This window comes from Montipora foliosa, chromosome 2, assembly GCF_036669935.1.
Source record: "Montipora foliosa isolate CH-2021 chromosome 2, ASM3666993v2, whole genome shotgun sequence".
NCBI classification, from domain to species: Eukaryota; Metazoa; Cnidaria; class Anthozoa; order Scleractinia; family Acroporidae; genus Montipora; species Montipora foliosa.
In genome coordinates, this window is record NC_090870.1 from 11541896 (window position 1) to 11549395 (window position 7500).

Here is a 7500-nt window from a genome sequence, read left to right on the forward strand (position 1 = left end):
TCAGGTCAGACTTGATTTAACAAAATCAGATTTTAATGATCCTATCGGTTTTGACAAAAAGATATTGACAAGTGGGACACATATTGGTAGTAAAGTTCCAAATTTGAGTCAAGATACAGACGTTCTAAATATCCATTGTGACCTTATTAATGATAGTTTAGTTGATGGTGAGGATACGGATATCATTTGTAGTTTTAGTAACAGCGTGCTACAACCATCGTATTCTTTCACCTTAGAACCAAGACGAACCACCTTTAATCCTATCAATAAAACCACTGTATCTTCAATAAGAATGTGGGTAACAGATGGAAAACGACGATTGCTCTTCCTAAACGGAGCCGATGTTGCATATTCATTGATTTTAAAAAGAGTGGAATAATTTAACATAACAGTATAATAAAACCGTATGAACTCAAAAGATTTTACTATCCACGACTTGGTAGATTTGTATTTCAACACAAAGGATCTGGTATATTGTTAACAATATTTGGAAGCCTGTAAAAAGTATTATGTTATCAGTTTTTAAAAAAGTTGGCAAACCTCTGGGTAAAAAAGCATTAGAATCTGCTATATCACATAGCGGCGACAAAATCGGAAAAACTATCGTTGAAAAATCTGGCGATCTGATTATGAAAAAATCCTCTGAAATGAGGAAATCAAAAAATAAAATGATTACAAGACCTCAACAAGCTGTTGATATGTCAAAACAAAATGAAAGCACTGATATGGTATTAAACCGTTTGATATCTGGTGATGGTATTAAAAGAAGACGAAAATAATTATATAATATAATATTATAATGTCTTTTAGAACAAGTGAGTTTTGCAAAGAAACGAATATGTTCGTTTTCAATTAGATGATGTAATAAGAGCTCCTGCATGGTAACAATCAACATCAAGAAAGGAATTGTTACAAATTTACAATCAATGATAGATCTTCATTTTTTGATTGGTACAATGGATACTTTGAAGTTCGTTTTCAGTTAAAAAAAAAAGCAGGTTATGCTGCTGCAGATAGAATAAGGGTTATTAATGGCGCTCATAGCCTTATTAAGACATCTTCTGATAAAATCAGCTGGTACAATAGTATATGATACTGATAATCTTCATAATGTAACTTTTGTGAAAAATCTTTTAGAATATTCTGGTGACTATTCAAGATCTGTTGGTAAAAATAGTTTATGGTATTTGGATACAAATAATACAACCGGTGCAAACAATATAGGTTATGAATGTCGTAGGCTTCTTACTCAAGCTGATGGAACAGGAGGAGCGAAGCATATTAATGTTATTATTCCTCTGAATCGTTGTAACTTTTTTGAAGAATTGGAAAGCAAAATGTTAGTTCCTATGCTGATTCAATTTAACATCACTTTAAGCGAAGATGGAGAATTAATTCACATGGCAAAACGTTACTGATGATGGAAGAGTTGTAATAGACAGATTTGAATTATGGTTACCAAAATTGATTCCAAAAGATAGTCTGTATTCAAATTTTGTAAGCTCGTTTATAAAAGAATCAAAATGGAATTATTTAAGAGAATTATATGAAGTTTCACAACCAACTAGAACAAGCGGTTATTTTCAATATCAGCTTCGATTGATAATGTTAAAAAGGTTTTTGTATATCTCAAAAAAAGTTATCCCAAAGCTAATGGATCCCGACATGAAGAAACTACTCCATGCAAAATGGATACATTTAGTCTTGATAATTCATCTTTGAATAATTGTCGACTTGAGTAGGTAATGGTGTGTTTTATCCTGAGAATCAAAATGGAATTATTTAAGAGAATTATATGAAGTTTCACAACCAACTAGAACAAGCGGTTATTTTCAATATCAGCTTCGATTGATAATGTTAAAAAGGTTTTTGTATATCTTAAAAAAAGTTATCCCAAAGCTAATGGATCCCGACATGAAGAAACTACTCCATGCAAAATGGATACATTTAGTCTTGATAATTCATCTTTGAATAATTGTCGAGTTGAGTAGGTAATGGTGTGTTTTATCCTGAATTAGAATACGATAGTGATAGCAAAGTTTGAATATTCAATGATTTAATGGCATATGCAATGATAAAAAATGATTACAACTCTGGCACTCAATTAAATTTGGCAAATTATACAACATATAATATATACAAGAAATGAAACTTTTTGAAATCAATGTAAAACTATCACCAAATCAAAAAAAGAATCTAAGCAGTGTTTATAAAAAAAGAGAAACAATTGTTGTGAGGTTATCAAATAATGCTTTGACCAGTTCTGATACACTTTTATGTACCTGTACGATTAAACAAAAACAAACAATTAAAAAAAGGATGGATATAAAATTGTCCAAAACGAATATTCGAAAGCAAGTTGGAGGAAGCTTACTTAATACAATTTTATCATTAGGCAAAACATTGCTACCACCTGAACTTTAGGAAAAACACTTAGTTTATCAGCATTAGCTGGTGCAGCTTCAGACGTTCATTTTATATAGCGCACGTGCTCGATGCATGACGTGGCATGTGAATTTGCGTGCGCTGTAAGGATGCGCAGTAGCAATGAGCGCGAACGTTGTTAAGATAGCTTGTCGCAGAGTTGCCTTCTGATTGAGCTCTCACTTCACTCACTGAATTCATCTCTGTTTTGGGTACTTTACAGCTGGCAAACCAACTTCTCGATTAGAGCCATTCTGTCGTCAATAGGAATCGTTGATTTACCCCCTAGCTGAGAAAGACCATTGGCGATTTCATCATCAGCGTCCGTGAAAGCTTTACCCTTTTGCGGAAAAACAGCCAGTGTTTTCTGTTCGTCCACTTAACGCGTGAAAGGCTGGTAGACCAGGCGCCCTCTCTGGGCCTAAAGCTCGATAGATTGGATGAAGCTGGATTTTTTTATGGTTCCTCCTTGTACCTGTGATGCACAAGGTGTCCTTGTGTAGGTTTTAATAACGTCTGAGAGCCAGGACGAGGACATCCGTGTCGCGGGAATTTATCCGAAGATCAGTCGCACCTCTGGATGTGGCGTCAACAGAATGTAAAATTATCTTTGCGTCAGCCTCTTCATGGTTGCTTTGCAGATTATGAAAAATTTTCTCTTGTCCCCGTGCACTCTGACCTCCATGCTACAACTACTCGTCTTCCGTTGTGAACCTCACCATCAATAGTCTTCTGGGCCAGATAGTCCGCCAGCTCCATCTTTGTCGCGGCATTTGAAAGGAGGTTTTTCATCGGAACTCGCACTATGTGGGTTGATAGGGTAATGTGGTAATACACAGCATTCTATTTCCCCAGCCTCGTTGTTCAGGTGCGTTCTTTCAAAGAAAATGGGATGTCGTCTCTATCAAAAACCAACCGGAGTTCTTCATTTTTACCAAAAGTCTTGAAAATGCGATTAGTGAAGGACTTCTTCATAAATTTCGGGGGTTGACTTTGGCAAGACGTCCATTTTTTCAAGGTACAGGGGGTAATTTAGGCGATCATACGCAAAACAATAGTTCGTGAACGATTTAAGCGAAGTCAGATGATGAAGCTAGTCTCCTGTTCTAACTTCTGACATAAATAACATCATATTCATAACCATTGTCATATACTGGCAAAACACTTGAAATTCTGGGATTTTGTCATGGGTTTCATCAAATGTCTTCATCCGGGTAATGACATCTGAAGATTAGATGGTTTCAACCATTTCCACACACGCCTTCTGCACCCCACTCTTTACACAAGCCATGGCAGGATCTTCTGCAACTTTCTGGAGACGCTCTAGAAATTCTGGCTCTTCATGGAAAGAAGCATTCTGATACATGGCAAACAGAGCTTGAAGTGTAACCATGTGGGCTGCTTGACCTCTTTTGAAATGATTGCAATCTATTATTTGCTTCACAGTTGTAGGGCCATATAGGTCAGCCGCAATCCAGGAAAGATCAATGCCGCTGTCTTCGATAAATCCCCCCAATTGTTCGGAGTTGAGCCAAGACAACGTGACAACTCACCAGGACGAAGAATCAAGTGAACAAGATCTCTACGGCCCGTCTGGAGCTTTTTGGCCGGTTTATAGAGGCCCATCTCTAAACTGATAACAGTCCTCCTTTCGAGACCCACAATAAGTGTTTTGATGGCCTGTGCCTGCATCAAAATTGTAAGCAAGCTCTCATGGTAATGATAAGCGTGGATTGATGTCAGATTTTTCTATTGTCTACAAATGCTGAGCATCTACCAGCCGGTACCGCATTTTCATGCTTAAGGTTACGTGACCCTCTTGTAACAGCAAAAGCGGAGTAGTTTGAACTAAAAATGAACATTTTTCATGTTGTTTTAGGTTTATGAAGCAGTAAAGATAACGTCGAAAGACCTCGAAAGGTCAAAAGCTATTTTGGTAAACTAACCTCACTTCCATGCTCATTCAGTCACGTGACCAATCATGTGACAATTGTGTTCATGATATCAAGGATAACATCGATTTACGTCTCTCCTGCTATTTTGGCGACAATTTGTCCATAATAAACGAAGTTAGAATGCTTTTTATTCCGTAGCCTCGTTTTCATGCGTGGGGTAAAGGGGGGTTTCTAAAACATCCCCTATAAAGCCCCAGAGGAGGTTGCAAAACTGGCAACATGTATTTTCCTTTGCCTTAGGGTTCGCTCAACATATCTAAAGCAGTGTCTTGCTTTCAGCAAAACATGACCACGGGACTTTCATTTCGTACATATTCGCCCAGACTAAAAGATAAGCGTTTTCATGGCTAAGTGAATTCCAAATGTTCATGTTGATTTCTGGCCGCCATATTGGTGCACAACAGTGGTGCACCAGCATGGCGGCTCCATACAAAACTCTATAAAAAATGCGTGAAACGCTTCGACAAATAACTCAGAAACGATGCACCGCACAAAGCTGAGAAATGGTGAGGTAATTTACGAATTTGTCTTCTACAAGATTCCAACTTTTGGCTTATTTCATTGAACAGCTTCGATTTTATTTTTCTGTTGCGTGACAGTGAAAACGATCTATAATTTTGTTTATTTGTCCTCAACTCTGCTCAGTCTTCAGGTAAAAAACAATTTGAAATTTGACTAATTACTGGGTTGCCAGTATGGCAATCCCAGTCGGAAAGTGGGTGGGATTTGTTCGTTTTATTTATTTTATTTTATTTTATTTTCCGTGTCGGTAAAAGTCTTGCCTTGTCAGAAAGTCTTGTCAGATTTACTAACAACACACCAAAGGCTTTAGCCCTTGATATTCATTTGAAGTTCATTGAAATATTTTTTTCTTTGAAATTCATCAAAATATGTTTACTTTGACCAACCTTCATGTTGGTGATTTTGTTTTTAGAGCCAAACCATCACATTTGTTTCCTGTTAAGTCTGTACTGGTACCACACCGAAGGGAAGACCCGGATGTTTAAAAAATAAGCTAGTCTTTACGGCTGTTTCCAGAGTTATGATTTTGGGAAGTCATTTCACCGTTCAGGACGAAATGGGCGTGATCCAGTTAAAACAATTTCCGGAAATTTCGGTCTAAAACCGAATGGATCGGTTCAGTCCAACCGGAAAAGTTACGAAAAAAATTGGTTTTCCTTTCGGGGTGGACCACTTTTCTCGGTTGGACCGATCCAATCGAAATGGACCGCTTTGTTTGACCATCCCGACCCATTCTTAATCCCAGTACCTCGCTGTTCGGTATTTCCCATGTACAAGATGGAAGAAAACACTTATCATTGCAGGTTTTATGCGGCAGCCCTTTTCTACGGGTGGCGGGTGCCGGGTGACGGGTGACGGGTGACGAGTGACGGGTGACGAGTGCCGGGTGGCTGTGAAAGAAGTAAGATAATCTCATCAAACTGCTATTTGCAACGCAACGTTTCTCATTTCCACAGTGAAACGTTCAGAAAATTCCCAACATTAGCGTAGATACCCGAAATGGTCCAGTGAAAGGTATTTTTAGCTGGTTTCCACTTCCCAAAATTCAGTTTTAATCCTACTAAAATATGACTTAAACGTAACATTTAGCGCACTTGAACGTAGCGTTTTTGCGTAGAAATTGCAATTTATTTTTTACGTCAATGGTTACTAAACAATTGGTCTGGCCATTGTAAGTTATGCATGGGAAATTTTCCGGTATGTTTGTGATTTGTGACGACATACTCACCACCCGCATGCAGGCATGTGGAATGCGTGTTTCGCGGTTTCGTTGGTAACGGTAGTAACTGGAGGCCAGTTTTAAAAATTGAACACAATTTTATTTTTAACAAAAATTGCGTTCAAAAGAGAATTTAAAAAAGTTGAATTAGGCATTATTTGTCCGACCGGTAGAAAAATGTGACTGCCAACACCACTGACATCACTCTATGGCCTCTTTTTATACTTTAGCTCCTGACAGTTGTTTTCTCGTTTGGTTTTCTCACCAAAAGTATTGAATTACATAGTTCATTCTTTGCATTCTTTTGGTCATTTGGGATCGCAAATCCGGCAGCTATTGCAAGATCGTTGAAATGAATGAGGTCTATGAAAAATTATATTTCAATCTTTTAGCGGTAACAGTTAATTCAAGTAAGAGTAGAAAATTTATCTGTTTTTGATATATCTTCAGCTGCCTAACTATTTCCAAATATTTCTGCTCTTTCTTTGTGGGTGGTAGCGAAAACGCGGGGCCGGGACCGGGGCCGGGACCGGGATCGGGTCGGGGTCGGGTTTTTCCAAATTTTTTTGTTTCAGTTTTTGTTGTTGTTCTCCTGTACTGTTGTTTTCGAATGTTTGGCATCTTTTTTTCAATTATGGTGGAAATTTGTCCAAAAAATAGGAACATACTGAAGCTACGAATGGGACATCTTTGTTTTTCGAAATTAAGAGAATTTCCGACTAAAATTGGAGTTTTTGAGGGGAATATACGCTAACTTCTAGAGACACTGAAGACTCGCTGAGCTCCACATTTTAAAAGCACATTTTAATGTTTACTTCGTAAAAAGCTTCGCGATACAATTAAAACGAAACATGGGCACAGTTCAACGATGGTCCTCACGTAACGTTCTCATTTGCTTGTTTTCGCAAAATTGTTCTCAATGTTGTTGTGTTTTTTATCGTAAATTTGGATTCGATCCCTTGACGTCCAAACACAATTGGATGACAAGTTTCCGTGCGACTCTGACTTTACTACAAACTGTTAGCCAATTCAAACTACGATCATGTTGATTCTCATGAGTCCAAGGTCTCATTAAAAAGGTCGGCACACACGAGGAGACTAGTCCCTGCGACCAGTCCTTACAACCAGTCCCCTGAAGACTTTACCCGAAGGGACCCGTCGCAGGGACTAGTCACTAGTAGTGTTTACACGCGGGAGCAATTGCACGGAAAGTAGCAAAAACTGGAGGCAAACGATATCTTTCAATCTGCAGCTTTCTTAAGAAACCAAAATTATTACTGCGTTGCCTATGGCAAACCCAGTCGAGGTCTGCGTTTAGTTTGTTTGTTTTATTTTATTTTATTTATTTATTTATTTATTTATTTTTTCCGTGTCGGTAAA